Below are 20,383 nucleotides of genomic sequence, written 5' to 3' on the forward strand. Positions count from 1 at the left end.
TGATCCATCCCTGTAGCACAGGCTGGGCCAATAGAACCGTCTGTGATGTTGAAAATGCTCTGTATATTTGCTATCCAATACGGTAGCCACTAGCCACATGTGGCTACTGAGCCCTTGAAATGTGGCTAGTGGGACTGAGGAGCTGCATTTTAGATTTAATTCCATTTAATTAATTTAAATCTAAGTGTGCTTGTGGCCAGTGACCACCACATGGGACAGCACAACTGCCGTGTGTGTGTATTAAGCTCCAAAGTCAGACAGACCCCAGTTTTGACCCTACCTTCCCATGTAGTAACTGGTCAGGCAAGACGCTTATTACCACTAATCCTTGCTTTGCTCATCTGTAGGCTGGGCACAATTGTGCCAACCTCGTGGAGTAGCTGTGAGAATGAAGTGAGAGAGTGGAGATAAAGCACTTCACACAGCATCTGGCAGAAGGTAAACACTCAACAAATACTCACTATTTTTGTTATTCTCTAGGAAGCTCCTCACAGGACCCACAACCACCTTCCAGGCATTTCAGAAAGGTATCTCCTAAGGCATCTGTGCTGGTCTTCCCCACTGAGGCTTCCTTGGTCTTAAGTGGTAACCGCAAACTTGACTGCAGAGTGCCAATGGCCACCAAATGAGACCTCTGACTACCTCTGATCACCTTGAGAGTTCCCTGCGGAGGAAAAGACTGCCAGTTCCCCACTCAATATTTGGGTGGCAATGTGCCCAGTTAAAAGACCATATAATTCCCAGACTGTTCTGAAATTAGAGGTTGTCGATAAGACATAAGCAGACATTGTTAAGTGCAACTTTCAGGAAGTCTTAAGAGGGCAGTTTGTATGTCTCCTTTTGCCATTTGTCCCTTCACTATTCCTCCTACTTCCTGTCTGGAATGCAGACATGATGGCTGGAGCTCCAGCAGCCTTGAGGAGGTGTCCATGTGGATAAAAGCCTGAACTACTAAGGATGGCAGAGCAAAAAATAGAAGAGGCCTGGGTTCGTGAACATTATGGAACTACCATACCAGCCTGGGACTGTCCACTTCCAGATTTCTTTTATGTAAAAGAAAACTCCATATCATGTTTATGCCATCATTCCTTTTGTTTTCTCTTATATGTAGAAGAACCTGATATCAGCTATGGCTAATTATTCCTGAGCAGTGATTAATTCTATAAGTCCAGGTTTTTATGGCATATACAGCTCTTGCAAGGCAAATTCCACAGCCACAGGTTCTGCATCTGTGTGTTCGACCAACCATGGATCAAAAATATTAAAAAAAAAAAAAATCCAGAAAGTTCCAAAAAGCAAAACTTGAATTTGCCTTGCACTGGCAACTACTTATATAGCATCTGCACTGAATTTACAACTATTTACATAGCATTTACATTATATTAGGATTCATAAATAATCTAGAGATGATTTAAAGTATATGGAAGGGAGGTTATATGCATAGGTTATATGCAAATACTACACCACTTTATACAAGGGACTAGAGCCTCTGCAGAGTTTGGTATCCACAGGGGGTCCTGGAACCAATCCCCCTTGCAGACCAAGGGACAACTGTATTTGATGAAACAAAGAGCTTGAGAAAAATCAGTTCAGTTCTTATTCCTCTATCTTGCCTGCAGGGGGCACCTAAGCCTGGGAGTGACATTAGAAATCAACTATTCTGGTCCTTTTTTTTTTTTTTTTTTTTTTAAATCATCAAGCCTGTTCATTATTTTTTTCTTCTATGGATCCTGTGTTTCAAAATAAATTGCCCCCCATCGATTAAGTTCTAATTGGTTTACTCATCTCGACAAACATTTAACACCATAGTGGACATTTGCCTTTTGGGGGGCTTTCCAACAGCTGATTCTCTTTCTATATTTGGGAAATTTTCCTAGTAACAATAGAGTCTCTGAAGACCTGATACTAGCGAGTATCTAGTAAGTATCTCTGTTCTCCAGAGGCTGGACACAAGCACAGAAAGTTTAAGATTAGCCCACTGGCTGATCTCACCCGAGACTCTGCATCTGGAGGGAGGGACACAAAGCAGCCACCATGGTTTGGAATTCATCTCACTGGGCAACAGCATCCTATACCCCAGAGAAGAGGTTCCAGCGGGTCACTGCCTGGTGTCCCATGGCACCACCACCAGGCCACTCCTTTGATGGGACCTCAGCTGAGTACCTCATTGCTCTGCTTTCTCTGGTTACTGCCCGTTTCCAGAGCCTGGTCCTCCTGCTTTTCCACCTCTTCTGGAGCTAGCTGACATCTTTCCAATGCACTTATTTTTTTGCTTTAGTCAATCCACCTTGGTTTCGATGTTTCACAACCAAGAACCCTAACTGATGCACGTGCTGAGCAACATGACTGTACCTGTGACACCGCACAGAACTGACATCGTTCCAACTAGATCGAGAGACTGTTTACATGAACCAGTGCAGCCTTCACTAGGTAAATGCACACTTTCTTTTGAACTCTTAAAAACATTGAGTCGTTTTCTCCTTTTCTTCATTTCTCCCACTGTAGATCCCTAGGAAATAGGAACTCCAGCCTGGAAAGCACTAATAGCATTGTATTTCCTCATTTTACAGATAGAGAATTGAAGTGACTTGCTCCATATGGCAGGCTGTGGATGAACTTCCCCGGGAGGGTCACTAGCCCTTCATTCATGCATTGTGCTTGGCCTGTGGGCTTGGCCTCTCAAGGAACTCAGAACCAGGTAGGAGAGATGGGTGATTTGAGCGAATGCAAAATCCCACCCTTCTGGGGAAGAACCTTGGGAAAACCAAAATGACTCACATAAGACAAAAAAGGGCAGGTAAAGATATTCAGATGATAGTGAGAACAGAGGAATGTGACTTAAGCTTCCAGAATTCAAGCCTGGGACTTCCCTGGTGGCGCAGTGGTTAAGAATCCGCCTGCCAATGCAGGGGACACAGGTTCAAGTCCTGGTTCGGGAAGATCTCACATGCCGCGGAGCAACGAAGCCCAAGAGCCACAACTGCTGAAGCCCTCGTGCCACAACTGCTGAAGTCCAAGCGCCTAGAGCCCTGTGCTTAGCAATAAGAGAAGCCACGGCAATGAGAAGCCCGAGAACCACAAAGAGGAGTAGCTCCCGCTGGTGGCAACTAGAGGAAGCCCACGTGCAGCAACAAAGACCCAACACAGCCAAAAATAAATAAATAAATGAATAAATAAATATTAAAAAAAAAAAAGAACTCAAGCAAGCCTGCTGGGTAGAAGCAGACTTGGCAAAGCAGCAGCTAGCACTGCAGGTGTTAACTCTGTCATGGACCAGGAGACAAGGTCAGAACAAGGTGGGGTCCAGCGGGGCAGAAGACAAGGTTTGGTAGATGCTTCCTAAGTCAGAGAGTGAAGTCAATATATGCTGTGTCCTGCTTTAAGAATGTATAATAAGAGCAATGTCACCGAGGTGAATAAATTGATACCAGATGCTTAAAAAAAGAAAAGAATGTATGATCAGGGACCTTCCCAAAGCAGGGGGCCCGGAACTGATTCCTGGTTCGGGAACTAGATCCCATATGCGTGCCACAGCTAAACAGTCGGCATGCCACAACTGAAAAGGCAGCATGCCGCAGCTAAGAAGGGTGCATGCTGCAACTAAAAGATCCCACGTGCTGGAGCTAAGACCTGGCGCAGCCTAAATAAATAAATAAATAAATAAATAAATAAATATTTTTAACGAAGGGATGTATGATCAAAAACGTCTGAACTTGCAAAATAGGTTTTTGAGGAGATTATTCACTTTAAAAAATGGTTCTCCACTTTAGGGAGATGAAGATGTATCTGTTTCCTGGGTTGCAGGGATTTTGCTTTTCTTGGTTATTTTTTCCAACAACACTTTGAGGCAGTGTTATTATCTCCATTTCATGGATTAGAAACCAAGGCCCATATAGATGAAGTAACCAGTCAAGATTACACAGCTTGTAAGACGCAGACCCTGATCTGGGTGGTTTCGTTTTCTGGCTCCAAAAGCCCAGTGTTTCCCATTCTACCAGGCCGCCTCCCACAGAGCACCTCAAAATAATGACACTCGAAATGCATTTGGAAGGCACTTCTAATTGAAGAGACTCAATTTACAAAGATTAGACTTGCACACAATTTTGAGATCACATCCATCATACAAAGCATTATGCAACAATATAAGGATAAATAGCATGGATCCCATACAAAAAAAGAGGAAAATAATAGAGGAAGTGTGGTTAATTAATGCAGTAGGAACTGAAACAGAAGCAGAAGGAGCAGAAGAACATGCACTCCCGGAAAATGATACAATAAGCGGCTTCATTAGGAAGACAATTTATGTGGTAGGAGAGATAATAGCAGGAGAGGAAAATGTAAAAACAAATTAGTCTACTAGAAAGCACTGATTTGAAAATATTTTACACTGATTGATTCGTAAGAAGCCTCTCTGCAATAAACAGCCGTGGAGCCCTTGCTTTCAGAGATGTTAAAAAATAGGTCAGCTTCTCCGGGTTGGGCAGGTTTAGGTGTGATCTCTTCAGGGAAAGGGACCAGCTGGGTATTTTCAAAGGCTCCCCTTTAGTTTATGATTCTAAGGTTCTGCTTATGGGCGCTTTCTATGACTGTCATTTTTTAAAGCTGGTTAACTCAGAGGCTTTATTTTTTTCCCCTCTAAATTCCCCACAGGGCTTTAACGAAATCAGACCACACTTGGAGTCTTGTGTCGCCTTCTGGGCACCACATTTTAAAAGGGACATTGACCTGCTCTACCTCCAGAGAATGGAACCAAGACAAATGGGTGGAGGTTGCTCAGAGATAAATTCCGACTGAATACGAGAAAACCCTGTCTCCTGCTATCAGAGCCCTCTGACAGTGGAGCTGGCTGCTTGTTCAGACAGTTTGCTCCCAGCAATTGGAAATGCTGAAGCAGGGGGTGTTTTAACAGCTGTCAAAGTTGTTCTGGAAAAGTTTTTTTTTTTTTTAAGTAGGTTTCTTTTCAATTCCAACACCGTATGACTGATTGATCATGTAACTCTTCGGTATGCTTTGCCAAGTCAATAGCTCCTTTCAAAGTTCTTGTCTTGATTATTAGACTCTTGTCTTCCCACCAGAGGGGGAGAAAGGTTGGCAAAAACAATACATAGACAGTAACAGCCACAACTTCAAGGTCTTATTGTTGTCCAAATGTGCCTCTCTCCCTCCACTGGGAAAGCAGGACACCTTTTGGCCTGTTGATGATCCAAGTAGAGGTCTGGAGGCCAATCAGGGTGATGGGGACAGTGCTGGCACCTCCAAATGGTCCTTGGCAAGGTCCACGGACAAGAACGAGGGGCACGGAGGCTGAGTAAGGCCACAGTCCTGTTCTAGGGTCCCCATCTTGGTTGATGGCACCTCGGACCACCCAGGTACGTGATACCTCCCACTCCCTACTCCCACCCCACCCCGCCACATGCAGTCTATCACCACCTCCTGCCCACCTCCCACCCATCTTCTGTCGTCTGAACCTGAACCCCCGCCACATGGCTCCCTCTGATTACACAAATCAGAACTCGGCCGGTCACCAGCTGCTTTCACTATTCAGTGGCTTCCCCTTGCTTCTGGGATAAAGAATCTCAGCCTTGGGACTTCCCTGGTGGTCCATGGCTAAGACTCCATGCTCCCAGTGCAGGGGGCCCAGCTTCGATCCCTGGTCAGGGAACTAGATCCCACATGCCACAACCAAGTGTTCACATGCCACAACTAAAGAGCTCGCATGCTGCAACTAAGACCCAGTGAAGCCAAATAAATAAATAAATATTGGGAAAAAAAAAAAAAAAAGACTCAGCCTCATTCCTGCCTGTTTCGGCACTGGTGGACTTCTCCAGCTCAGTCTTACTTCAAGCCTTCCCCCAGCCCCTGCTCTCTCAGTTCCAGGCACAAGATCTTCCTTTCACCCACGTGTCCTCCCACCATGGGCCTCTGCCCTGCTCTTCTCTCTGCCTTGGGGACTGTTCTTCACACCCCTCTCGGCCTAGGTAAGGCACCTGTCCTACCCATCCCAGGTCAGTGGAGCTTTCTCAGGGAGGCCTCCCCTGATCTTCCTGGCCAGATCACACACTCACCGTGGTCCACGGTCACAACAGCCATGCCTCCTTCCCAGCACTTCTCCCGCTGGCAGCTGTCCACTCATTTCTGTGATGATTTGAGCCCCCTGCTAGCTTCCAGTCTCTGGGAAGGCAGGAGTCACGTCTGTGTGCTCAGCATGGCGCCCCTTGAACAAAAGAATGAGGAGAAGAAAGTGTGCGACGTGCTGTGTGCTTCCAGTGGCTTCCAGTGGCCTAGGGGCCATCTAGAATACAGTGCTCTCCAGCCCCGAGTCCCCTCCCCACTCCCTCCAAACCTCTGTAATCACAAAGTCAGGAGGTCTATTGCTTGTAAGCACTGTCCTTATATTTCAGTCTTTTTTGTAATGCAGTTAAGGGAGGAGAGGGTCCTAACACTCGACTTTGGCCAAAAGTTTAATCTATTCCTAAAACACTCTCTCTAGCAAGAAATATTTGAGTTACAAGAGAATATTCGGCAGCTGAAGGATGAAGACTTTGGAAAGATTTAGAAACGAAAGGGAACGACCTATGTCCTGGAGGTCATGTACTGTTGGTGCCTCTTGTCCTTGGCACTCCGGGTTCCTGCTGTCTGAAAAGCGCTCCTTTGCTACATGTCAAAAATCCCAGTCTTTCATCGGAAGCAAGTAGAGGAGACCTTTAGAAGCCTTCACTGGTCCACCTGAGCAGAGTCGCTTCCTCCTCCGAGCTGTTGGGGCACCTGGTCCAGACGTCCACCACGACTGCATCCATCGCGCCGTATTGCAAAGATTTGTGTCTGTGTGATGTCTCTCCTACGGGGCTGTGAGCTCTTGGAGAGCAGTGGCCTTCTCTTCATACCCTTGTATCTCCAGTGCCTGTCATAGAACCTCGCCGGGTAAGTCAAGACTGGGTTGCCAGTTATAGAAGTCAACTTGATCTCACTTAAGCAAAAAAAGGACAAGCCACTCTTGCTTGGTCAGCATGCCTCAGCCTCTCCGTACTTCCTCCCATTTGTCAGAAACAGGACAGTCTTATGGGTGGACTCTTCACAGGGAAAACGCCAAGAAACATGCACTAAACATTTGATAGTCAGCCCTGGAGGATGGAGGGCCCGAGGTAGGGCGGGAAGAATGGGAGGGGAGTGGCCACGCTGATGTTCAGCTGAACTTAGTTTGGGGCCATTACAGTGGTTCCAAACTCACCATAGTGTAGGAGTCTCTCCTTCCCCCTCTCACTCTACTCTCTTTCCTCCACTCCATCAGTTCATTAGACTCAGGAAAATGAGGGTGCCACGCTCACTAGCCCAGTGCACGTGCCGGGCTGGGGCTGACACGTGAGCCCTATGTGTTGCGTCCCAAGAAATTGCCTGTAAAGTTTGAGGACCCTGGGGGTAGACACCTCCTCCCTGCCAGCAGCTACATCACTCTTTCTCAAGTTGTCCTTGCTTTTTAAATATTCACTTTCTTTTCTTTGTTTTCCTAGTTAAAGGCTAACAAAGAATGAATTGGGTATTTCGGCCATTTGCGGTCATCATTAATTTCATGGTCCTCTGCATTTATTAAGTCTGATTTCCTCTTCATAATCTCCTTTCCCCTGATATTTGTAAAAGCACATCTTATTCTCCTTAATTGCTCTGGCTGGTGTGATCTAATTCTGATTTTTCGCCCCTCTTATCTTTTCCCGGGAAGCTTTAACTGATGTAGCATATTCCCGGTTAATTCTCTCCCTGTTCCTCCACAGACAGGAGTAGCTTTCTCTGTAGCTCTCTCATCAGTCTCTGGAGGGAGTTGCACTGATTGTATTTTGCTTCCCCTTTAGAAGAAGGGCTGGGCTGGGCTGGGCTGGGCTTTAATTATGGCTGGGCCCCCTCCTTTGCCACCTGTTTCTCCCCTGAAAACCACCCAGGTTTCTCCAGTTTCCCATCTGCAGCCAAGCAGAGTGCTCTCTGCCCCTCCGCTGCAGGTGATTCTTCCTGTGGCTGTTTCACGGCTGGTACAGAAGGCTGTGCCTGGGGCAAGAAGGGAGGGGGAGGCTGTGCAGTCAGATGGGCTGCCTATTAGCAGCTCGGGGCACAGGCTGCTGGAGAAGCTAACACCTGAGGAGCTGCTGCACACCTAGCGGGCCAGTGGCCGTGGATAATTAAGTGCTCGTTACTAGTGGCAGGGAAACGCCACTCCTGGTCTGTTGAGAGCCAGATCTAAAGGTCTCCCTGGCTGTTGTCCGTCTCTCCATTTCTGACCTGCAGGCGCCACAGTTAAAGCTTCCCAGGTGTATTTTGCTTACGCCTCTCATTGGGTATCTGTCTTGCTCTGCCTTGACGCGTGATTAGTCATTTACGTGTCTCTCACGTGTCCAAAATCTAACTCATCATCTTTGCAACGTCAACATACTTTGGATCCCACGGTCCTCATTTCTGTTAACGTATTGCCTAAATTACTCTAGAATTATCTCTGACTTCCCTTCTCCCTCAGCCTCCACACGTCGTAGGGCCCCAATCTGCACCTTTGATGTAAACCTCCCGTTGGCCCCGGCTGCGCTTGCTGGAGTTCCCCTGGTGGCAGTGCACAGGGTGGTGGCCACGCCACACCCAGCCCTTCTCTCAGCAGCCCCTCTTGCTTTTCTTTCCTTTACCTTCATCACCCCCTGAGCCAAGGGGAAGCCAACTCCACCCACTGCCCTGGGAAGGGGTGGCTTAGCCTACCCCAGTCAACGTGAGCCAGTCAACGCAAGTCCATCCCCTGGCCATTCTCGTTGGTTCAGTGGGAGACAAGACCCTGTTCAAACCAATGAGACTAGAGAGGACATCTGTTGAAGACTTTTAGAACAAATGCTTCCTTGCCCTTCTGAGAGGGCTTCCTGAAGTGGGTCATAGGGGCTGGTGGCCATCTCTACCACCACGTGGAAGAGCCCACCTGAAAGTGAAGCCAACACAGAAGAAAGCAGAGCCAAGAGATACAGAAAGGCTAAGAGTCTTGATTTTAATATCTGAGCTATGGATCAGCTGTGCCGAAACCACCCTAGACCTTTATGGTAACCCACGCCCTACATCCAAGCCGCAAACGCATCCCACAGCACTGCCTCTGAGATATGTCCATCATCCGGCCCCTCCCTGTGTGTCTGCTGCCACCTTCCTTATCCTCGGGCTCAGGCCACTGCAACACCGTCAGGCTGGTCTCCCTGCCTCCGCTCCCTCCCTCCGCTCCCTCCCTTATGCACTGTTCTCCACAGGGTAGCCCTTGAGATCCTGTTAAAACCGTAAGTCAGATAATACCGCCACTCTGCTTAGAACCCGCTGAAAGCTCTCTGTTCAACTCCAGGATCCTTCCCTCGACTCACAGGCCCTGGGTGACCTGCCTGCTCCCCTCTGACTTCATCGCTCACCACTCTCACCCTAGCTCAGCCCACTCCATCCTCACCGGCCTTTGCCTCCCATCTCAGGGCCTTTGCATTTGCTGTTCCCACGCCCTGGAATGCTCTTCCATCAGACCAGTGCACGGTTTGCTCCCTTTTTCCCTCAGGGCTCTCCTCATCTGCTGCCTTTTCAGTTAGGCCATCCCCGGCCAGTCCTCCCTAAAGTAGCACTTCCTTGTCACTCTGTGTCCCCTTGCCTTGCTTAATTTTTCTTTACATCGATCATCGCTACCTGAAAAATTACATATGTATATGGGGCTATTATTATCTGTATCTCCTCATTAGCAGGTACATCCTGTGAGAAATTTGGGCTGTTTAGTTTGCTGCTGTATGTGACTACCCTATTTTGAGTAAGGTATTTTCACTTGGTTTTATGCCACGTGCGGACAGAGAATACTAATAGCGCATACAAGTAATAGCTGCTTAAAAAGTGGACAAACGAATACCTTAGCTTTGGTCAGACTGTAAGTACCATCTTCACAGAATAACAATAACTGGTCTGTGACCACCCCTTTCGAGTCCCAGGTCAGTGTTACATATGGTGCCCCTTATACTCACATTTGGTTTTGCAAAATAAACTGGGCAAATCTTGCCCTCCCCCCACATCACAGGCAAAGCGTGGTTCGGGGGAGGTAAGCGACAGAGCAGAGGCCAGAGCCCACATTTCCTTGCTCCCAGCCCCAGCTCTTCTCAGCTTTGCATTTCTGTCCGCGGATCTGCAGCTTCGTAGCACGACACTCATCTACAGCCCTGGGGGAGCGCTGTGAGATTCTGGTCCATGTGGTCTCTATTTAGCTAACATTTCCAATTCCCTCTTCTCCGAAAGCCAATAAAACTTTGAATTTTTCCCACATGAGATGGTGGGCTCTTTGGGGAAAAGGCAAGCAAGCATATGGTCTCAGGAAATCAAATCTGCCCTGTGAGATAAAAATTTTTCTCCCTGTAAGTCAGTCCACGTGTAACATTCTGTGCTGCTGCCTTTTACACGTTGGGGGCGCGGACAGCAGACGTGGGCTCCTGCTTGAGTGGCCTGAACACGTGGCAAAAAATCCTTCGGCAGCCCTTCTCCTCCAGAGCGGTTTTCTACTCCCCACGGACGACATTAGCTCCCTTTTTAATTCCTTTCCCCTCGCTGCACACTCTGCTGTTACTTCCCAAATCCCAGTGGACGTGTGGAGACTTATTCGGTTTCACGTGTAATAGATGAAACAGCAGGGGCTTCTAATCAGAAAATGTTTTCCAGGCTGCAAACGGCTGCAGAAAACCACGAAGCTGCCAATAGGGTTCAGAGTTTATGAATACATGCTTGGCACAAAGTTGGCACCCGACGCTGCCCCGTCCCTTGTGGGGAGGGAGGAGGGATCAGCTGTATGTTAACAGACACAGCCCAGAGCTGGAGAAAGCTTGGAGGCAGCCCCCTTTCCAGGGCCCTTCTGGAGAACTGTTCCTTTTTTTAAAAAACAGTGTTATTGATGTGTAATTGATATGCAGAGAACTGCACATATTAAATGTACACTATTTGATGAGTTTGGACATATGCACAGATCCGTGATACCACAGTCATGTAACAGATACCGCAGTTCAGGTGACAGACATATCCAACATTTTCCAAGGTTCCCTTGTGTCCCTTTGTTTATTTGTTTGTCATAACAACACTTAACATGATGATACAGCCATTGTGGAAAACAGTATAGAGGTTCCTCAAAAAATAAAAATAGAACTACCATGTGATCCAGCAACTCCACTTCTGGGTTTATTTCCAAAGGAAACAAAAGCACTAACTCAAAGAGATATCTGCACGCTGTGTACACGGCAGCATTATTCACAATAGCCAAGACACGGAAACAACCTCAATGTCCCTCAGTGGTGAACAGTTAAAGAAAATATACAATTCAGCCATAAAAAGGGAGGAAATCCTGCTATTGGTGGCAACATGGACAGACCTGCAGGGTATTATGCTAAGTGAAATAATTCAGAGAAAGACAAACACTGTATGGTCTCATTTATAGGTGGAATCTAAAAAAGCCAGACTCACAGAAACAGAGAGTAGAATGTTGGTTGCCGGGGACTGGGAGTGGGGGAAATGGGGAGATGTGAGCCTACAAACTTCCAGTCATCAAAGGAATGCGTCCTGGGGATCTAATGTACAGCAGGGTGACTATAGTTAACAATGCTGAATTATGTACTTGAAAGTTGCTGATTAGGTCTTAACTGTTCTTAATACACACACAAACACACACACACAAAGATAATTATGTGAATTGATGGAGCTATTAACTAACTTTATTAGGATAATCATTTTGCAACATACACTCCCTTAAACATATACAATGTTACACTTCAAGTATAGCTCAGTAAAGCTAGGGGGAAGACAACACAACCTGAGATCTACCCTCTTAACAAATTTTGAGGTGCACAATACTGCATTGTGAACTACAGGCACTGTGTCATAGAGCAGAGCTCTAGAACTTATTCATCTGATGTAACTGAATCTTTGTATCCACCGAGCAACAACTCCCCATCACCCCTTCCCTCAGCCCCTGGCAACCACATTGTATTCTCTGCTTCCATGAGTCTATTTTTTTTTAAGCTCTTTATTGGAATATAATTGCTTTACACTCTTGTTTCAGTTTTTGAGGTACACCAAAGTGAATCAGCTGTATTTATGCGTATATCCCCATATCCCCTCCCTCCTGCAACTCCCTCGCACCCTCCCTGTCCTGGCCCTCTAAAGCATCACCCATCATGGAGTTGATCTCCCTTTGTTATAGAGCAACTTCCCACTAGCTATCTATTTTACATTTGGTAGTGCATCTATGTCTATGCTGCTCTCTCACTTTGGAGTTTGACTATTTTAGTTACCTCATATAAGTGGAATCATGCAGTCTTTGTCCTGTGATGTAGCATAATGTTCACCATTATCTGTGTTGTCAAAATAGCAGAGTCTCCTTCTTTTTAAAGGATGAAAAATATTCCACGGTATGCACATACCACGCTTTCTTTACCCATTCATCTGTTGATGGACACTTGGCTTGTTTCCATATACTGGCTGTTGTGAATCACGCATTCCCTTGTGCATCAGAGCTTGTTCTTTTAAAGGCCCAGAGACACACAGGCAGCAGACCTCTTCCTGTGAGCACCGTGTTAAAGGTAGTTGGGGTCTTCTTTCTAATTAAAAACTCATGTCTAGGGTAACCCTGCTCTGACCTGCCTCAAGGTTCACTGCGGTGTTGTTTTAAAGAGGCTGCTGTTATTTTGAGACACTTCCCATCAAGACACAGGGCCTAGTGCCCTCCCCTGAAATCTGAGCTCTGTGACTCCTTCAGCCAGCTGAGTGAGTGGAAGTGATGTTCTGGGGACTCCTGAGGCTAGCTCCTAGAAGGCCAGGCCCTTGTGCCTGCTCGTCTTGGAAGGCGGGCTCTCCGGTGGCCAGAAGGAAGCCCCCCACAGTGCTGCACGAAGGGCCATGTGGGGTCCTCCGGCCGACAGTGCTGCGGCCGCCCCAGTGCAGGCACCAGGGCTCCAAACGAAGTCAGTGTTGGACGTGCCTCCTCCGGGCCCAGCATCCCCCCAGCCACTTAAGGCTTACCCAGCGGAGGTTCTGGACGCGGCAGGCCAGGGAAGAGCCGTGCCCACAGGTTCTGTGAGCATAGTAGCATGCTGGTTGTTTTACACCACTAGGTGTGTGGTGGCTTGCTGTGAGTCCCGGGGGGGCCCCTTGGCCTCACCTCCCCACACCCCAATCAAATCTATAGAGTCAGGCTGTAGAAAAGGCTCCTTTCACATGGCTTTAATCTCTGTAGAAAGAAGGAGACTTCAAGGCAGGCAGCACGGAGCTGCTCCGGCTCTGAACAAAGCCTCCTAGGACTTCCTACCGCCTGTCCCTCCTCTGCCTCTCTACCTCTTCTCCTTCCACCCACCCCCGCCCCGCCCCGACAAGTCCCCATTCGCACCCCCCTCCCAAACATTCTGCAGTTCCACCTCAGGGCCTCTGCGTGCTCGGTTCCCCTGCCTGGAGTGCCCCTCCCCCACACCCCCCCCACCCCAACTCCCTCAGGCCTTTACTCAGAGCCACTTCCTCCGTGAGACCTTTGCGGTCACACTCTCTAAAAGTGTTAACCCTCCACCCCAGCTTGCACCCCCACTTTATCCCTCATTTTCTCCCTCATTTTCACCATCTAAATGCTGATAGGTTACTTATTTATGTTGTGTATCATCTGTGTCTCCACTAGAATGCAGGTTCCTTTGAGGGGAGGGGGACACATCCCAGGGCCCCCGAGAGCATCTGGCACAGGGAAATAGGCAGTCAATGAATATTCATTGAAGAAATAAATGAATACTATGTGACAAAGGGTTGGTTTTGCTATCATCCTTGGAAACAAACTGAATATGTGCCTGTCACAATAAATATTTGTTAAAAGGGTAAGTGGAAAGCGTGCAGAATGGATGGTCCTTAGAAAGGAGTATGGATTTCATCCTGCCCCCAGCCTCCATGTCCAGAGTCACTGCCCGCTTCTCTCGTCTGCCAAACAGGAGCGCTGCTTCCCCTCGCACCGAAGCTTGTCTGCATCCATGCTTCGTTCCATCCCGGGCCCTCAGCCTGGGATGTCCTTCATCATCAACCACTTTATGAACTTGCCTCCGCTTAGTCTTTTAAGGACCAGCTCAGGCACCACCTCTCCCAGCTGGAGCTGCTTTGCTTTCCCATGAACTCCACCTGAGCCTGTCTGTGGCCCTTCTCATGGGTCCCGGGGTCCCTGGATGCCTGTCTCACCTCCCTCATCAACCTGAGATCCCTGGGAGCACAGGGGCTGCACGGGCCTTGCTCATGTTTGCAGCCCCCCCACCCCTGCCCAGGGGCAGCCTCAGATACAGATGGGGTATCCAGAGTTTGGGACAGTGGCAGAGGGGCAGGGTAGGAGAAGAGGTCAGGAGAACCCCATGCTCAGATTCTGAGACTTACTATAGTAGTGGCAGAACTAACAGACACACCCCTGCTTTAGTAGTGGCAGAAAGAACACAGTTCTTGGATCAAAGAATCTGGGTCATCTCCTGGCTAAGTCTCCACCGAAATTCCTTTGACTTCCTCAGGCTTTGGTTTCTTCACCTACAAAAATGCTTATACTACAAGGATACTGTGTGGGTGAAAGAATATCATTTTTTGGGGGGGGGAAGTGTAAACAAAAACACTGCACATACACAGTTTGTATGCAAAGATGAAGTGGTCTAACCACCTACAGTGAAATTAGCAAGGGTGCAGTTCAGGTTGTGACCAGAGGGTGGCAGCAGCAGGCAGACGCTTTGCCCCACGGTCCTTTGAAATAAAGCCGCCCCAGGAGATGCTGGCTTGCTCAGCAGTGATCGGTGATGGTTTTCTTTCCTGCCCAGATCACCTAACTCTGAGGAGACTGCCCTCTCTCCTAGAGTGGCATCTGGCTGTGCCTGAACTGAGCCCAGAAACCTCCCTTGATGACTTCCCCATACGTTTTTGACGGCCACACTCACCGTCACGTGTAAGTTTTTCATCCGTTACCTTATCTAGCGCTCATCACAACCTTTTGCGCTCAATTGAGCAAGCAGAATTACAGCCCCTCCCCCACACTGCCATTTCAGACTCGACGAAACTGAGGCTCTAGAGGGACGTTGAGGTGCTCACAGCTCACAAGTGGGAAAAAGTAGAACTCACTCTGAACGTGGGTCTTCCAGCTGGAATTCCAGCACACCACCACATCTTTCACCTTCTCTGTTCAGTTGTTCATGCAACTGTGTTCTTGCAGTATATGTGTTGGACAGTTGCATGGACTTCCAGCCACTGTGGACGCTTCTCAGGGCCTAGGCCAGCTGGTGTCTCCATCCTGCTCCCCTCGGGTGCTGGCCCTCAGTCTCTTTACTCTGCAGCCAGCACCATCTTGTCCTGAGCTCCTGTCCTCAAGCCTAGCAGCTGAGAAGCGCTCTGTTTCACTGCTTCTTAGGTCACAAACTCACAGGTCCTGCTGGCATTCTAGCTAAGCAACCCTGAGAAATAAATATGGGGAAGAAGGCTACAAAAATAAAAAGCAGAGAAAAGCAACACGTGCCCTAAGAAATCTTATAGTTTCCTAGTTCTTGTTGGTCTTAAGTCCCCAACTTTCTCGCTGGAAAGTATTCAGATGCCCTGAGAGTCTCCAGCTTTCCTGGCTTATTTCTGAAGGCAGCTTCTCAATTCTGTTCCCTCCCTTACTCTCTAAAGTAGGCCCCTTTATCAGGAATATAGTGGCAAACAGGAAAGAAAGCTGATGTTTATCAAGGGTGTCCTCGGGGCCACGCACTGCCCTAGATGCTGGACACGCATCACTTCATCTGACTCACAACAAGCTTGAGAATGAAGTGGCTGTCCACCTTCACAAACGTGGAAACTGAGGCTCCCAAGCAGGAACTGCGTGCCTAGATCTGTGTAACTAGTATGCGTGGGCTGGCTCTGTTTCGTTCAAAGCTCTCTTCTCTGTAATCACATGATTATATGGCTAGTGACTTAAGATAGTGCATCCCTTCTTCTCTCAGAGGCATTTACCCCCCTGGGGGACTTCCAGGCTGAATGAGTCTCATTTCAGGTATCCAGACTTCGCACAGAAACTGTTTCTGTGGGTTGATTCTCTCCTGCCTGCTGTGTGGGTGGGGAACACCAGAAGAAAAAAAAAAAAAGGAAAACAGCTTTTGCCCCAGAGGAGGTAACACCTGGCAGAGGACTTGGTGCTCAGAGACCGAGGTCTCCCACTGTGGAATATGTAGCAACAGCTGATTGCATGAGGCCGCCTTTGAGCCAACACCCCCTTGTAACTGGCAATGAAAATGGCTGCGGACTGATGCTGATACGATTCTGAGGTGACCCCCCTCAGATACACAACCAAGCTGAGTACCAACAGGACCAGGCTGCAAACACACACATGGTGTGGCCTTTCTGATCCTCACTGAAGCCACAGCATACTCAGATTTTAGTATAAAATGCTATCTGCTTGCCTCCTTTTTCATGTTTCTCACCTGAGCTTGTGGGAAGGTATAACAAGGGCACAAGCAGAGGTACCAAAGAGAGCAGATGGATGTCAAGTAGGAAGGCCAGGCTGGACGTAGTGATTCCTAAGTCGAGGGAGCACATGAGGGGTGGGAGGCAAAGATGAGCCTGAGGTCTCAGCAGGAAGCAGATAGTGTCCCAAAAGCTGGGGATTAGGCTGCCAACTTGGACAAGGGGGACGGGCACATCCCAGAGCCTCCCTGGGCTCAAGACCCTCAACTGAAATGCAGAGAGGAGACCAGATCTCTTCCTGAATTTCCTGCTGCTCTAAAATCTGACAATTCAGGACACTTGGTTGGGTGTGAACTACTGCAGTGTTAACACAACCTGATTCTCTCTCGAGGGATTTACCTTGACACAGTCAGAGGGAGGCAGGAGTGAGGACCAAAGGTATTTCACTAGCCAGGGATAGGAATTGGTCCTACAGTGAGATCTCTGAAAATGTGTTCTTCCTCCCCCTTCTCCTCTGCTTCTTACTCCCTTTCGTCTAGTCTATGTCCCCAGGAGTATTGGTTTAGGTAAGAAGAAGTCAGTGGAGATAGAGCAAGAGACAGCCACAAAGGGCAGTGAGGATGGAGAGGGAAAATTTGGAATGAGTCATCATGGATTTTCCCAGGAAGCTCACACTCACAGGGGCGGGAACTGCACCTACCCTCAGTACTGGGAGCTTTTACCTAAGTGGGAGGCCCACTTAGAATTAAAAAGAAATCAATTAAAAAGCAATACGTGTTCAATTTAGAAATGTTAGAATAGCAACAACCACCGAGGACAACAGAACAATAGCCATTATCCCACCACGCAGAGACCGGGCACCCTGTTGCACATCCTTCCAGAAGATACACACCCAACACACACTTTTTTTTTTTTTCCAACACACACTTCTTAAGGAACAAAAATGGGACCTTTTTTGTACTGTGACCTTTTTTTGTTTTTTCATTTTCAGTTTTTGTCCATCTCCTGATTTATTTAACAGACTGTACTGTGACCTTTTTTTCTTTCTTCATTTTCAGTTTTTGTCCATCTCATGATTTATTTAACAAATTTCCTCCTTTCAAATATTTAAATCGTCTCAATTTTGACTTATAAAAAGTGCTACAAGGTGTAAACTTTTAGCCAAGTCTTGTAAGTCTTTCATTATTTCCTTAAGATAAAATCATTCTTGTGGACTTGGTGGATCAAAATATGAGTACTGTTGATGCTTCCGATTCACGCTGACAAACTGTCCACTGGAAACTCTACACCTGTTTGCATTTCTACTGTCCATATTCAAGAATGTCTGTTTTTACCATCATTAACACTGTATCTTTTGTTTTAAAAAAAAAAGATGAAAAATGCATCTGTGTTAAAATTTACGTTGCTTTATTAATAAATTGACTGCATTTTCATAGGCTTATTCGGTTGTATTTCTTTTTTTGTGAGTTGTCCCTTTGATGACCTTGGCCCAGTTTATCAAGGTGTCTATCTTTTCTTTCTACATGTACATGAAAAATTTAATTTTAAGGATATTAACCTTTGTTATATATCTTGCAAATAATTTGCCTCTTTTAGTACTTTGTCTTTTAATGTTTCTTAGGGCTTTTTACGTACAGAGGTTTTAAATTTTACATAGATTTATTGATCCCCTTCTTTTTTGGTTTCTGCCCTTGAAGTCATGCTCGTTCATCACTCAGAATTAAATAAGAGGTGAGAGGAGCAGGATTAACGTTTCAAAAAGAACAGAAAGCTGCTCTCCACTTGCTTCAGGAGAGCTTAGGAAAACCATCAGGAAAGTTGAGGCAGGTAGCACTGTGGCGGTCCCCACATCTTCTGGACCAGGTCTTGAGAGGCTGGGGTTGGCAGCTGGCTAGTGGGTGAGCCACTTACAAGCAAGAAAGCTAGATGCTAATTGCTTCTCAGGATCTGCATATACTTTAGAAAAAACTTGTGTCTTAAGCACTCTTTATTTAAAAAAAACTTTTTTATTACAAAATTAATGTGTTCATTATCAAAATTTCTAACTTCACAGACGCTGATAAAGTAAAAAGTGAAAGCTTCCTTTCTGCCTCCTCCAAATCTAAGTCCTGAAAGGGGAAGCATGAATCCTTAGCAACTTTTCCCTATGCGTACACTGTTGTAATATGATATGATATGATGTGATGTAATATATTCTAACTTTTAGGGCTACTTCATTCTGTTATTCAATATTTCATAATATGAATATACCATAATTTTAGTTATTGAAAATTTTTATTACAAAAGAACGCTGTAACAAACATCCTTGAACAGGATTTTTGCACATTTATGCAAGTATTTGTGAAGGATAGATTCTTCAGATTAAAATTACTAGGTGAAAAAACATATATATATATAAAGTTTAGTGGAAATTGCCAAATTCCACCCCATGGGAGGTATGGCGTTATACTCCCTCCAATATTATATGAAGGTGCCTGTTTCTCCCTACATTCGTGCCAGTAATGTAAATCACTATCTTTTCTAACTTTACCAGTCTTGATTGTGAAAATGATGTTTTATAGCTATAAAATATATATATGTAACATTAGATGTCTTCTCATACACTTATTGATACTTTTTCTATAAAGTATCTCTCCTATAAATTACTCATTTATGTCCTTTGCTCATTTTAAAAACTGAATTTCATTTGTCTTATGGATCGATAGGAATAATTTATATATTTCGGACATTAATAATTTTTCACGTGTATCACACATTTTTCTGTGGTGTCTTTTCATTCTGTTTGTCATCTCTTTGCCTATGCATCAGTGTTACATTTTTACATCGTTAATTGTGTCCATCTTTTCTTTATTACTTTTGGGGCTTATAGTATACGTAGGTCGGCCTTCCATACTCAAAGGTATGAAAATATCTTTCCATACTGTTTTTTTTTTAGCACTGTGTAATACTTTTAACATTTAAAAATGTAATCCCACTGCGTTCTATTTTTGTGGGTGATGTGAGTTAGGGATTTGCAGCATGCTCGTGTGGTAAATATGCTATTCAGGCTTCCTTTTGCCCAGCAGCTGAGATCCATCATTTTGACTTACTTTCATTGCCTGGGCAACTTTCTGAGAGAGGCCATCCACATTTGCACCTGAAGTTGAAACAGAAAATAAGCACCATTTTTTAAGATTTTTGCTCACTCTGTCCTAAAGAACCGTAAGGCTGGAAGTTTACATTGGAAATCTGTCACTGGGTGTCCCTCTCTCTATGGCTGGGTCCCTCTGTGCCTCTTTCTCTGTTTGTGTCCATCCATGCATCTCTGTTTCTCTCCCGCACACATTTCTTTCCTCTTTCTTTCTCCCAGTCCTCTCTCACTTCTCTTTTTCTCCTTATCTCTTCGTTTCCTTAACCATCTACAGTGTGAACCATCTTAAATGTTTCTGGAAAGATTTGTTCTGGTTGTTTAATACCATTTCACAGTCTCAATGCATTTTTGTTTGTTTTGGAGGAAGTTTTTATTTACCTAACTGTGAATTTCAGTATAGTTGTAAAATGTATGCTAAACGTAAGATTTGGGGATTTCAAACAGTTACAGCTGAGACTTTATATTTGTTTCCTTTTATCACATAAACCATCTTAGAACATTTAAAATGTCTTTTGAGAAAGAGAAAAAAATGCACTTTCATAGTTATTTAGTATGCGTACATTTTCCAGTATTTGTAATCTTGGAATAAATGATTGTATTCTGCTAACTATTCAGTTATAAACATTTACCCATATTTTTACGTGGTCCTGTTAGGGGCTTGACAACAGAAAGGATAGAAGACGGGCCTTATGGTTGCATTCGGCTCCTTGTTAACTAAAGGTTGATCCTGAGTGATTTACTTGGCATCTAAGTTCCTTTTCTCTTCGACGGGAATAATAAAATCCTCCCCAGGCTTGTTGTGAGGATTAAAATGTC

This window comes from Hippopotamus amphibius, chromosome 1, assembly GCF_030028045.1.
Source record: "Hippopotamus amphibius kiboko isolate mHipAmp2 chromosome 1, mHipAmp2.hap2, whole genome shotgun sequence".
Classification (NCBI taxonomy): Eukaryota; Metazoa; Chordata; class Mammalia; order Artiodactyla; family Hippopotamidae; genus Hippopotamus; species Hippopotamus amphibius.